Source organism: Capricornis sumatraensis, chromosome 17, assembly GCF_032405125.1.
Source record: "Capricornis sumatraensis isolate serow.1 chromosome 17, serow.2, whole genome shotgun sequence".
Taxonomy (NCBI): domain Eukaryota; kingdom Metazoa; phylum Chordata; class Mammalia; order Artiodactyla; family Bovidae; genus Capricornis; species Capricornis sumatraensis.
In genome coordinates, this window is record NC_091085.1 from 33912632 (window position 1) to 33926501 (window position 13870).

Below are 13870 nucleotides of genomic sequence, written 5' to 3' on the forward strand. Positions count from 1 at the left end.
TATGCTTTAAAACACTCTTTTGGGGGAAAACTATTTTTACCAGCCACCAAGTGAAACAACTCCTAAATGGGAGAGGCCATTTATGGATGTCTGATTAAACAATCCTCAGATATTAAGTAGTGCTGATGGAAAATTCAGGCCTCACTATATCCTTCTGTGAGGTTCTCAACCCAGGCACCCTCCTGTCTACCCCCGAGGGCTCTCTCTCCTCTTTCATTCTTGCCTAGAAACCTTGGACCACTGGACAAAACCACAAGGGGGATTGTCAGAAGATCCTCTGACCAATCCTGAGGAAATCTGGTACACTGATGAAAGGAGCTTTGTCTTGGATGGAAAAAGAAGAGCCAGATATGCAGTAGTCTCCAACTTTGAGACCATAGAGGCTAAGCCTCTGCCACCAGGTACTTCAGCCCAGTTAGCTGAGCTCATAGGCCTGACTCAAGATTTAGAGCTGGGAAAAGGAAAAAGAGTAGCCATTTACACTGACTCCAAGCATGCCTTTCTGGTGCTACATGCAGATGCTGCTATTTGGAAAGAAAGAGGCCCCTGACCACCCGAGGGTCACCAATCAAATATGGTGATCAGATCCTTAGACTCCTGGAGGCAGATCATCTGCCCACTGAGGTTTCAGTCTCCCACTGTAAAGGACGCCAGAAAGGGAGCACAGAAGTGCCACGAGGGAACCAAAGAGCTGATCAAGAAGCTAAGAGAGCAGCATTACAGAACAATGACCTAATAGGGGCTGCCACCTTAGTTCCACAGACTAAGACAATAAAACAAGGCTTAACTTGTTTTATTGTCTACTTATTTTATTGGAGACTACTGCATATCCGGCTCTTATTTTTCCATCCAAGACAAACCTGCTTCCATCAGTGTGCCAGATTTCCTCAGGATTGGTCAGAGGATCTTCTGACAATCCCTTTTGGGGTTGCCAGAAACTCCTTCATATACTGAAGGTGAGACTCTTAAAGCTAAGAGTAAGAGCTTTCAAGAAGAGCATATGGGGTGGTTCCAAAAGGAGAGACTCCTTTTTCTGCCTGGGAACCTCCAATGGAAGTTGGTTAATGCCTTACATGCCACCACTCATCTAGGGGAAAAGGCCCTTCAAAGATGACTAGAAAGGTTCTTCAGAGGAACAGGTCTCCAAACGACTATAAGGCAAGTGGTCTCCTCTTGTCCCACTTGACAATTAAACAAGCTCCCCCAAGGAGCTCGAAGACCCCAGCTGGCCCAGTCCATGCAGCAACATGGGACCTACCCAGGAGAGGACTGAAAAGCAGATGGACTTCAGCCAGATGCCAGTTTCTCAACGGTATACATACCAATTAGTCATGATAGATACATTCACAGGACGGATTGAAGGCTTTCCCACCTGGACTGAGAAAGTTGAGGAGGTAGTAAAAAATTACTCCATGAAATTATTCTGAGATTTGGTCTGCCATTACAAAGTGACAAAGGGAGACATCATTTGCTTCTAAGATCACCCAAGGGATCTCTAAAGCATTGGGCATTACTTATCTCCATTGTTGCTGGAGGCCTCAATCTCCAGGAAAAGTAGAAAGAGCCAACCAATTCTTAAAATCAGCGATTAAAACAATAACCTAGGAGACCTCCCTGGGATGGAAGGAGGCTTTGCCAATAGCTCTCCTCCGCACCCGTATTGCCCCTAAGGAACAGGTTGGTCTTAGTCCTTATTAGATGCTATATATGGGAGACCTTTTGTTTATGTCAATGACCTCTTCCTAGATTCAGAGGCTCAGACCCTCCAGTCTTATACCATGACCATCAGGCAATTCCAACAGGATATATGCTTGTGGGGTGTCAACCAGAACCCAAAATATTCTAAGGAGTCGCCACTATGTGTTCCAGGGACTGAAGTCCTAATTAAAGTCTGGAAAGATGGGTCCCCAAAGGCTCAACTCCCGCCCACATGGAAGGGCCCCTACCCTGTAATACTTTCTATGCCCACAGCAGTCAAGGTACCAGGACATGACTCCTGGATTCACCACTCATGAGTCAAGCCATGGAAGAAAACAGAAGAGGACGCTCAATATACTTGTGAGCCCCTGGGAGATCCCAGATACCTATTCAGACTACAAATGAGTGGCATTCTAATGAATACCCCCAAAATCAATTTCTGGGGATAAGATTTCTCAGGACAGCTCTAAAGCCAACATAGCTTGGCATGGGTTATACTGCAAAAAAAACAGGAGATAGATCTTGTAATCCCTGAAGAAGGAGGGACCTGCTGCTGCTGCTGCTGCTACTAAGTCACTTCAGTTGTGTCCGACTCTGTGTGACCCCATAGACAGCAGCCCACCAGGCTCCCCCACCCCTGGGATTCTCCAGGCAAGAATACTGGAGTGGGTTGCCATTTCCTTCTCTAATGCAGGAAAGTAAAAAGTGAAGTCGCTCAGTTGTGTCTGACTCTTAGCGACCCCATGGACTGCAGCCTACCAGGCTTCTCTGTCCTTGGGATTTTCCAGGCAAGAGTACTGGAGTGGGGTGCCATTGCCTTCTCCAAGGAGAGACCTGAGCCATCTTGAGTGAGATGTGTTGTTTCTGGGTAAATACCTCAAGCTAAGTTAAAGAAAGTCTCACAGTCCTCAAGAAAAACATTCAGACCCTACAGGATCTCAAAGAACAAGCTGTTCTTAGGGTGGCTACAATCTCTCTTTGGGGAAGCCTCCTGGTGATGGAAATTTGAAGTTGGCTAATGCCCCTACTAGTCCTTGTCATCACCATATTGATGCTGCTTATGACTGTTCTGTGTATTATCAATTGTCTAACCTGTTTTGTCTCTGCCCGAGTCAACAAGCTACAACATGCGGTGCCAGTTTAACAAGGATATATAAAACAACATCTGACCACAGAAAATATCACTCACCCTTAGATGGACACCACTATAAGGACTCTGGGCCAAGAAGGGGAGGCCCAATGCCCCTCACCATCCCAGTTCAGCAAGAAATAGCCAGAAATACCTCAATGCCCCTATTCTCAAAGAATTAGTCCTCCCATCTCTTGAGGGGGGAATGTTAGGTAGTTAGAGTAGAAAAAGTGTCTAGAATGGTGGTGGCTGAAAGACAAGGAAGGGAAAAGTCCTCAAAAATAGAACAAAGGAAGGTCCGAGGATGAGAGTGAGGACCTCAGGTAGGACAAACAGCACTCCTGGCTAGCCAATTTACATAGGGCAGGCCCAGGGGAGGAGGAAAAACATATAAAGAGGAACCAAAGGGCAGGGGGTCTCTCCGTGTCTTTTGGGTCAGCATGCCCTCATGCCTCCAGGATGTATTTTCCTTTATTTTCTAAGTAAAACTGAGCTGTAACACGGAGCTGTAACACTGGCCCATCCTAGGGCTGTTAACGCTGCTCCGTCACTTCAAGTTTTTGTTGTGACAAGACAGAACTGAGGAAACTACAAATTCCCCTGACAGATCCAATAAACGAGAGACTGCATTTTTCCCTCCGAAGCCTACAGTCATAAACAGTGGTCCCTGTAGTAGAAAATATTCTTTACCAAGTAGTTTGTGAGAATTTTTCATATGACATGAACAGAATATTAAACTTTCTGTGTTTTGATACACAGATTAACACTTATTTGCTCTGTATGTTATATGATCACCTCTAACATGCAATGAACTATTGACCCCAAGAAGATTTTGTATATTTAATGTATAAATTCATAAACAAATACATTCTGCTTTAGAATATTGTAAAATAATATGTCTTTTGTAAACTTGATTAAATAAATGCAAACTTATTTTATTCAATTATATTTATGATAACACAATGACAAAATATATTTGCAAAGTAAAACACATATAAAGATAATAGTAAGTCAGGCAGAAGTATATACATGGGTAGAGCTGACTTTTTCTTTTTTTAATAAAAGTACATAATTTAGCAAGATAAAGTAAAAAAAGTATAACAGAATTTTAAAAAATTAAAAGATCTTAGAATTATAATAAACTATTAAATACATGTCTTCATACAGATTATTATCAAAGCACTTAAAAATTGTGCCCAACATATGAAGAGGAATTTCTACAATTACTTTTCAGCAAGTCTGTCTATATTGAACACAGTATTCTGTAAAACACTATTAATGGCAAAGATGGTTCTTCTGAAATTTCTTTTTTAAAAATGAAATTCTGATTCTCCATACCATTGGAGTAACATTTGTTCTCTTTGCCATGGTTAAATAGCTCAGATAAAACATACAAAACAATGTGGGATTGAGATAAAGTTAATTTCATTGTTAGAAATGTCAGAGGATGCCTAGTAAACATTGCTGAAGACCTAAAAACAAACATGCTTTATAACATATTTTAGAGTTTAGGAAGATTGCTATAAATTTGGATGAAAGCACATAGGTTTCTATGATGTTTTATATTGTGATTGTCACAATATTCAGTTTCAAAAATAAAATGTATGAAAAGGAACCATTTTTGAACCAGTGAAGGAAGATATACTAGCCAGATATAATCTAAAGTTAGTATCTTTTTATAAACACAATTTATATTAAGAAAAACTATATAATTTTAACCACAGGTGAAATATCAATTTTGCTAGTCTTTAAAAATTCTGAAAAAAATATCACAGAGTTTTAGCTGAGTAGTTAAACTAATTGATTCTTTAAACAAAAATTGATTTACTGCCTATCACCTTTCAAAGAAATGGAAATCTGGGGATAGAGCAATGGACAAAGGAGACAGAAATTCCTATCTATTTTAAAGATGAAGAGACTGAAGCACAGAGAAATGAAGTTACTTGACTAAACTTGCACTGCACTGAGAAAGAAGAGCTAGCATTTTAATTCAGATACACCTTTAGTAGTAGAGTAGATTTTATATATATATATATATATATATATATACACACACACACACATATGTATACATATATACACACACACATATATACATATATATGCATACATACATACATATATATATGCATACATATATATATATATATATATATATATATATGCCACACCAACTAGGGATTGAACCCATGTTCTGTATAATAGAAGTACAAAGTCTCAGCCACTAGACTGCCAGGAAAGTCCCAATGTTAAGGGTAGATTTTCATGTGTATGTATTTCACTTTGTAAAACTCCATGTGAAACCTGCATTTTCACCATTCCCATAGTCCAATAAATATCCCTGAGACAAATATTTTTTTTTACTGCATCTTGGTTAAATTTCAGTTATCTTTTGCCAGGAGCCAGTGTGAGGAACTCTGCTCATGGCAAAGGTCATGAGGAAGGAGGCTCGGCATATGCAAAGGCGGGACAGAGCCTCAGGAGACCCCCTGTTCCCGAGCATCTACCCCCAAAACCAGAGTCTGCCTACTTTACTGCTTTATGCTCTCACCTACACCTCTGACTTTACGGGGGGCTGTCCCCCACCACCTCTCTTGGAGAAGGAGTTAACTTACAGCTCCAGTTAATAAAAATTCCTGGGCATGACAAGAGTGTTTCGACTTACAAACTCCTCTGAAGGTTCTCTAATCTGCTTGAACAGATTTGTCCGGCCACATGTGATTGTTTACAGCCTCCCAACCGTGAAAGGCATGAGATGTTTTAAACTTTCTAAAGACAGATTCTTTTGGGAAGTTAGAAATTATTAGTATAGTGGGTTGACTAGGAATTATATTGGTGAAGGGTTTCCAATTTATTGGGCCAATGTTTGCTGCTAAATCTCCATATTCCCTGCCCTTATAATGAATATAACTAGCATATAGGAGAAATAAGTATTAACCTTTAAGATTAATCATGTTAAACCTTAGGCTAAGTAAATTCCTTTCTTAATTGTAACCCACTACACCCTCACCCTATAGGAATGCAACTTTTTTCTGATACCTTCGGAGGGTGGCGCCTGGTTTAAGAAAAATCACCCCTGGGGGGAAAAAAAAAAATAAGTTTTCTGGTTGACTGACCGTTACCAGAAAGAAAGGGTCATAAAATGTCATCAGGCCTCATGGTCAGAAGATGATGTAAAACCCCTAAGACCTTTGTATACATTTATATGAAGCACCTGATTTTGATAAAGGTCAGGTCTGCTGACCACACGTGACTTTGTATTCTATCTCTATGTATAACAAAAAGTATATAAGCAAACCTGGAAAATAAAGAAAACGGATTAGTTCCTGGAAAGACTGGTCTCCTCATGTCATTCTTTCTCTCACCTTCTGGCTGAATTCCCATCTGGAGCGTGGACGCCCGCCAAGCCTGCTAATTTTGCCTGGGCTTCTAAGATCTGACCAGGGAGGCCTCACTGTCTCCTCTCCTTCGGGAGAACGGAAAGACGCCTGTGGCCTATGTAGGTGGTGCAAACCTTTTGTCTCAAGGTTTCATTGGTATTCCACATAAACCAAGTTATTCAGCCTCTTTTTCTCCACTAATTTTCCTACTACACTATTCTTTCTTAATCTCTCTTTATATTCCTAATTAAATAGCTCTTTCCTAGGATGCCGACTCAGTCCCCGCTTCGAATTACCCTGGATCCACCGGGGCTGGATCCCGGCAATCGTTTTTAATTTTGTGGCTAGAATACTTTAAATTCTTAAGAACTGTTCAATTTCCACTTGAAATTTTTATGACTTGTAACCATAGCCTTGAGGTATTCCTTTTTTTCCATGTTTCCAAGTTTAACTACTCTGGAAGTACCAGTGTTGGCTTGGGGCTGTGTTTCCATGGTGCTAATGACTGGTATAATTGTTTTTTAAAGAAACATCACTGCTTGGAATAATTGCAAAGGGTACCTTAGAGATAGAATTTACAGAATGAGAAGGGTGAATGGCCGTTATGCAAAAAGTCATTTCCCTAAACCTCCAGCTTTGATCTAATATTAGTCCCTGAAGCTAATAGTCTTGATGGCTATTTTTAGTAGAGGTTAAGGATTCCTTCAGTAACTTTTATCTGGATGTAGGTAATATGCCTTTAGTCCTTTAGCTACATGCATCTCTTTAGTTAAAATAATAACAGTGTGTTTTATGTATATCAACTATATTCAACAAAAATGCATATACTTACAAATCATTATATTAAATTTTATTCTTAAAATAACCGGGATTCATCCACATCCAAAGGTAATCTGAACCCTTGACGGGAGAAATATAGTTCTTTTCTACATGATTCCCAAGAAAATCATTACAATAAGATCAACTTATATTGAAGTATAAATTTCTCTTAAGAAATTATTAAATTTTCCATTAAGAAAAAATATATTTTTGTTTCTAAGACTTGCTGTTGTTCAGTCACTCAGTGGTATCTGACTCTTTGCGACCCCAGTCTTCCTGTCCATCACCAGGCTTCCCTGTCCATCACCAACTCCCAGAGCTTGCTCAGACTCGCGTCCATCGAGTCAGTATTGCCATCCAATCATCTCATCTTCTGCCATCCCTTTCTCCTCCTGCCTTCAAACTTTCCCAGCATCAGAGTCTTTTCTAATGAGTTGGCTCTTTGCATCAGGTAGCCAAAGTTTGTAGCTTCAGTTTCAGCAGTGATTCTTCTAAGAAATATTCAGGATTGATTTCCTTTAGAATTGACTGTTTTGATCTCCTTGTCCAAGGGACTCTCAAGAGACCTCTCCAACAGCGTGATTCAGTACCATTAATTCTTTGGTGTTCAGCCTTTTTATGGTTCAGCTCTCACATCCATACATGACTACTGGAAAAACCATAGCTTTGACTAGATGTACCTTTGTCAGCAACGTAATATCTCTGCTTTTTAATATGCTGTCTGGGTTTATCATAGCTTTTCTTCCAAGGAGCAAGAATCTTTTAATTTCATGGCTGCAGTCACCATCTGAAGTGATTTTGGAGCCCAAGGAAATAACATGTGTCACTGTTTCCATTGTTTCCCCATCCATTTGCCATGAAGTGATGGGACCAGATTCCATGATCTTCATTTTTTTAATGTTGAATTTTAAGTCAGCTTTATCACTCTTCTTTTCTCTTTTTATTTTCTGAGCTACATAAATCTGACTAGGAGGGCTAGCACCATTAATAATATTTTGATTGTGTTGTAATGCATCAGGTTTGTGCAGGTCCAGGACTGAAAGAAACATAAGCTGGAATCAAGGTTGCCGGGAGAAATATCAATAACCTCAGATATGCAGATGACACCACCCTTATGGCAGAAAGTGAAGAGGAACTAAAAAGCCTCTTGATGAAAGTGAAAGTGCAGAGTGAAAAAGTTGGCCTAAAGCTCAACATTCAGAAAACAAAGATCATGGCATCTGGTCCCATCACTTCATGGGAAATAGATGGGGAAACAGTGGAAACAGTGTCAGACTTTTGGGGGCTCCAAAATCACTGCAAATGGTGACTGCAGCCATGAAATTAACAAACGGTTACTCCTTGGGAGAAAAGTTATGACCAACCTAGATAGTATATTCAGAAGCAGACACATTACTTTGCCGACTAAGTTCCGGCTAGTCAAGGCTATGGTTTTTCCTGTGGTCATGTATGGATGTGAGCACCAAAGAATTGATGCGTTTGAACTGTGGTGTTGGAGAAGACTCTTGAGAGTCCCTTGGACTGCAAGGAGATCCAACCAGTCCATTCTGAAGGAGGTCAACCCTGGGATTTCTTTGGAAGGAATGATGCTAAAGCTGAAGCTCCAGTACTTTGGACACCTCATGCGAAGAGTTGACTCATTGGAAAAGACTCTGATGCTGGGAGGGATTGGGGGTAGGAGGAGAAGGGGACGACTAAGGATGAGATGGCTGGATGGCATCACGGACTCGATGGACATGAGTCTGAGTGAACTCCAGGTGTTGGTGATGGACAGGGAGGCCTGGCATGCTGCGATTCATGGGGTCGCAAACAGTCGGGCACGACTGAGCGACTGAACTGAACTGAACTGAACTGAGGTGTATTTTGCTAAAAGTAATGTCCCAAAGATTAACCCTAGATGACAACCAGACACTATATTAATATAATAATATAATCAGCTTATAAATATATTTATTTAAATTCTATCACAAGTATGGCTACCTCCATTATAGCATCACATTAACAGTTTCTTAAAGTCATACATTGGGACAATGTTTTTTTCATGAATAAGGTGATAGCAATATTGACTTCTGACAGCAAGAAAAGTAATGGTTTCAGAAATTTATAAACTGAATCTGCTACCAGGCTTAATACATAAGGCTCTTTATTATAATTGGTGGTAGCTACAGTGTATACTGTTGGCCCCAACAGCCCTTCCGGATGATTTATACTAAAGATCCCATGTGCATTTTATTCTTTCGTCCAGCAGAACTGTTTTAGTGTCTAACTTTTTGTCTAGGCAAGAACTTCCAATCAGTAAGACCCTGATATCTGTCCAAAAATTTTTCTTCTTGTTTAATCTAGATAGAATATACTTATCTCTCTTGAAACCAAGATCCCTGAGTACTCTGATATTTAAGAAAAAAGGCTGAAGTTATAATTATTTAATGCTGTGTAGTATATTTGAATTTATGTCTATTTTTGTTGTTTACCTTTTAGGTTGCTATTAGTAAAGAGAATATAGGGCAATATTATCTTCCATTAAATGTTCTACCTTAACTTCTAAGTTTATATGTGGAATCTAATAATTTATTTATTTTGCCTATTTGGTCTATTCATTTTGTAACAAACCAATATTTTATTATTTTAAAATTTTAAGTGCATTTTAAAAAGTATTTTAGATATACAGTATCATCTAGAACAATGATAATTATGCTTCTTTCTTTTTCTACAACTAATTGGATAGCACTTTTAGAGTACTGTTAAATATTAATGTTTATAATGGACAGTCTTATAGTGTTCTTAAAATTTATGCTTCTGATGATCGAGCATTATGCATGTTGTTGGCTTTTACCTTATGATATATATTTTAATTTACATCAATAAATAATATTTCCTTCCTATTTTATTAATAGTTTTTATCAGAAATGCATGTTGTATCTTATCAAGTGACTTTCTGGCACTTGTTGAATTGATCATATAATTTTTCTCTTTTTTGCCATTGGCTTTCTAACATAAATTATGATAAAGATGTTCTGAATTCCTGGAATAAATTTCACTTGATTCCATTAATTATTAATCTTGTAATATGTAGCTGAAATTTATTTGATGTTTGACCACAAAATATTTTGTAATCTCAATATGTTATGCCAAAGAGTGGTTTTCATTTTATTGTGTATTGCTTTTGTGTATGTATGCATGCACCTTTTGGAGAAGGCAAGGGCACCCAACTCCAGTACTCTTGCCTGGAAAATCCCATGGATGGAGGAGCTTGGTAGGCTGCAGTCCATGGGGTCGCTAAGAGTTGGACATGACTGAGAGACTTCACTTTCACTTTTCACTTTCACGCACTGAAGGAAATGGCAACCCACTCTAGTACTCTTGCCTGGAGAATCCCAGGGGCAGGGGAACCTGGTGGGCTGCTGTCTATGGGGTTGCACAGAGTTGGACACGACTGAAGCGACTTACCGTGGATGCATGCATTGGAGAAGGAAATGGCACAATGTCTGAAATAATTCACAAGTAAATTATATCCTCAAGGTTTTAATGCCATGTGTATTTTTCATGATCATAAAGATTCAGTTTAATAGCTGGCTCAGCTGGTAAAGAACTCTCCTGCCAATAGAGGAGACACAAGAGACGCATTTTCCATCCCTGAGTTGGGAGACCCCCTGGAGTACGCAGTGGCAACCTACTTCAGTATTCTTGCCAAAAAATAAATAAATAAATAAATAAATCCATAAACACAGGAGCCTGGGAGAATACAGTCAATGGGGTCACAAAGAGTCAGACACGACTAAATGTGCATGCCGCTGCTGTTGCAGCCTACCTCTATGACATCTTCCCTGGTAGCTCAGGTGGTAAATAATCTGCCTGCAATGCAAGAACCCCGGTTTGATTCCTGGGTTGGGAAGTTACCCTGGAGAAGGGACAGGCTACCCATTCCAGTATTCTTGAGCTTTCCTGGTGGCTCAGCTGGTAAAGAATGTGCCTGCAAAGTGGGAGACCTGGGTTTGATCCAGTGGGTTGGGAAGATCCCCTGGAGAAAGGAACAGCTACCCACTCCAGTATTCTGGCTTGGAGAATTCCATGGACTATATAGTCCATGCGGTCTCAAAGAGTCGCATGACTGAGCAACTTTCACTATGACATCTATTTTGATGACCAAAATTAACTAAAAATTGGCCAGAATTGTAGTTTTCCCAGAAAATCATTTTAATCTAGATTTTGAAGCCAATTTGAGAGTAGTAATGATTCTTCTGTAAGTTTTTAAATTTCATATATGTATACAATTAAATTTCTTCAATATTTATTCTATTTTTCACAAAGTAATTTTGTATCCATTTTTTTCTTAATTTATCTCACAGAGCCTGTTTTGTTGATTTGTTTTTAAAAGCACTCAATTTTTTTTTCTGTTTTACTAAATTTCCTTACTGTTTTTTCTCTGCTTTCTTATTTCTTTATTCAGTTTTTGTTTTTGAAAAATATTCATTAAATCACTTATTTTATTTCACCTTGTTTTGTATTATATGTGTTAAAATCATTATTTATTCATTGTCATATATATTTATGTATTTTAATGTATTTATATAGGGTTATATATATCTATATCATGCACCATACACCTTGTACCAGTAATTAACTGCATCAAAATGCACTGGAAAAATCCAATTATCTCTGCTCATCATTGTAATAATTTGGGGGGAATATATATTAAAAGTTACTTGAGGAAAGATAAAAATAAATTTATTTAAACAAAAAAAGTTTTTAATTGAAAAGTTGTCAGTTTTCTGACCATGCATACAGACAGGATTGGTTTCCTTTGAGGCCTCTCTCCTTGGCTTGTACACTTTTGCCAGTTCTTCATGTGGTCGTCCTTCTTGCATATATGCCACTAGTGACTCTCTTTATGTCCTAATCTCTTACTATTATAAGTACACCAATCATACTGTTTTAAGATCTCTCCTAATTGCCTCATTTAAACTTAATTACCTCTTTAAAGGCCTTATCCAAATGCAATTACCTCTGAGGTACTAGTGTTAGAACTTCAACATAGGAATTGGAGGGGATACACAATTCAGTCCATAACAGTGTAAAATAGTATTTTTAGGGAATCTTCTTGAAATCAGCAACTGTGGGAAGGAGGAAGACTGCACAGAGAGAGAATATGAGCTCTGTATTGCTGGCCTGAATGGTTATAGCCTTGCACTACCCCATTAGTATCTTTGAAGCATATTCCTTCACGCTTCCTAATTATTGTGTATTGAGTCAAAATGACTGGGCTTTATAACCTGATTTGATCATTCTTGAGATATGTTCACCTCAAAATCACATGACCATCTGCAGTTTAGAAGTTATCTCAAAGGTTTAGAACAGGTCTGTCTACTGACCAGATTGCCATCAGTAGAGGCAAAAAAATTCCACTTGCAGCAAAATATAATTGTCAAGTCACCTTGTCCATCACAATAATTTTCCGCTAGGATAATTCTCATTTAAGTTTAACCAGATTATATTTACAAGTGGAATTTCCCATGGGAGAAACAATTCTATGATTTTTTTTTTCAAAATACTAAACATTCTTGCTAAATTTACAATATTTTAATTGTTGGGCTGCTACTGCTAAGTCACTTCAGTCGTGTCCGACTCTGTGTGACCCCATAGACGGCAGCCCACCAGGCTCCCGCGTCCCTGGGATTCTCCAGGCAAGAACACTGGAGTGGGTTGCCATTTCCTTCTCCAATGCATGAAAGTGAAAAGTGAAAGTGAAGTCACTCAGTCGTGTCCGACCCTCGGTGACCCCATGGACTGCAGCCCACCAGGCTCCTCCATCCATGGGATTTTCCAGGCAGGAGTAGTGGAGTGGGGTGCCATTGCCTTCTCCAGCCATACAAGGGAAGCCCCTAAATTAAACAAAAAAAAAAAAAAGAAAGAAAGAAGAAGATGGTGAAGAAGTAGGTGGACAAAGAGTCTATCTCTCTCCATGGATACATCAGGAATACACCATTAGACACAGAAATACATGCAGAACACCAGCTGAGAATCAAGATCAAGCTTTAAGTGAAAAACTGATATTTAACCAGGTAATCAGCATGGTAGTGGTGGTTTAGTCTCTAAATCGTGTCCGACTCTTGCAACCCCATGGACTGTAGCTTGCTAGGTTCCTCTGTCCGTGGGATTCTCCATGCAAGAAAACTGGAATGGATTGTCATTTCCTTCTCCAGATATTTAAAGCTAAAGAATTTCCTGCCACTATACATTATTCACACGTTCTGAAACAGAGCCTCAAACAGTATTAAGAATTTGTTTTCATAACCCTTTAAATCATCTCTTATTATCTCTTGGCAGTTCTTGCAAGACCAGTTAGCATTGCTTTCTCAATTCTAAAAACAGTAGGAACTTTACTTGGAATTTCCAGCACATAATTAATGGGTCAGTTATAAACACAGAGCACATTCAGTTTGTATTATCTAAAGACAATTTGGAATGGCAGGTGTTTTACTACTTTCTAACATCTCTAATAATTCTTGGCTTGATGCTTTAATGCCTGAAACTACAAATAATGACAATTCCTGTTGTGAAAATGCCACAGAGACATTAGAAGACAAAGGCATATTTGCAAAGACAGCAGAAAATTGTGGGAAAAGTCAGCATATTTTGGAATGATTTGCCTAAACTATAATTTTGTGGCAAGATGAACAAATTGGAAGGTTCTGAAGAGAAACCTATTACCCTATAATTAATAGAGAAAATAATTAAATTGTCTCTTCTAATGTCAGATTTCTAACGATGTATATTTTGAATTATGGAGGATAAGTCAATACGTTCATTTTCATTGTAATAAACTGAGTGCTCAATAATGGTGAAT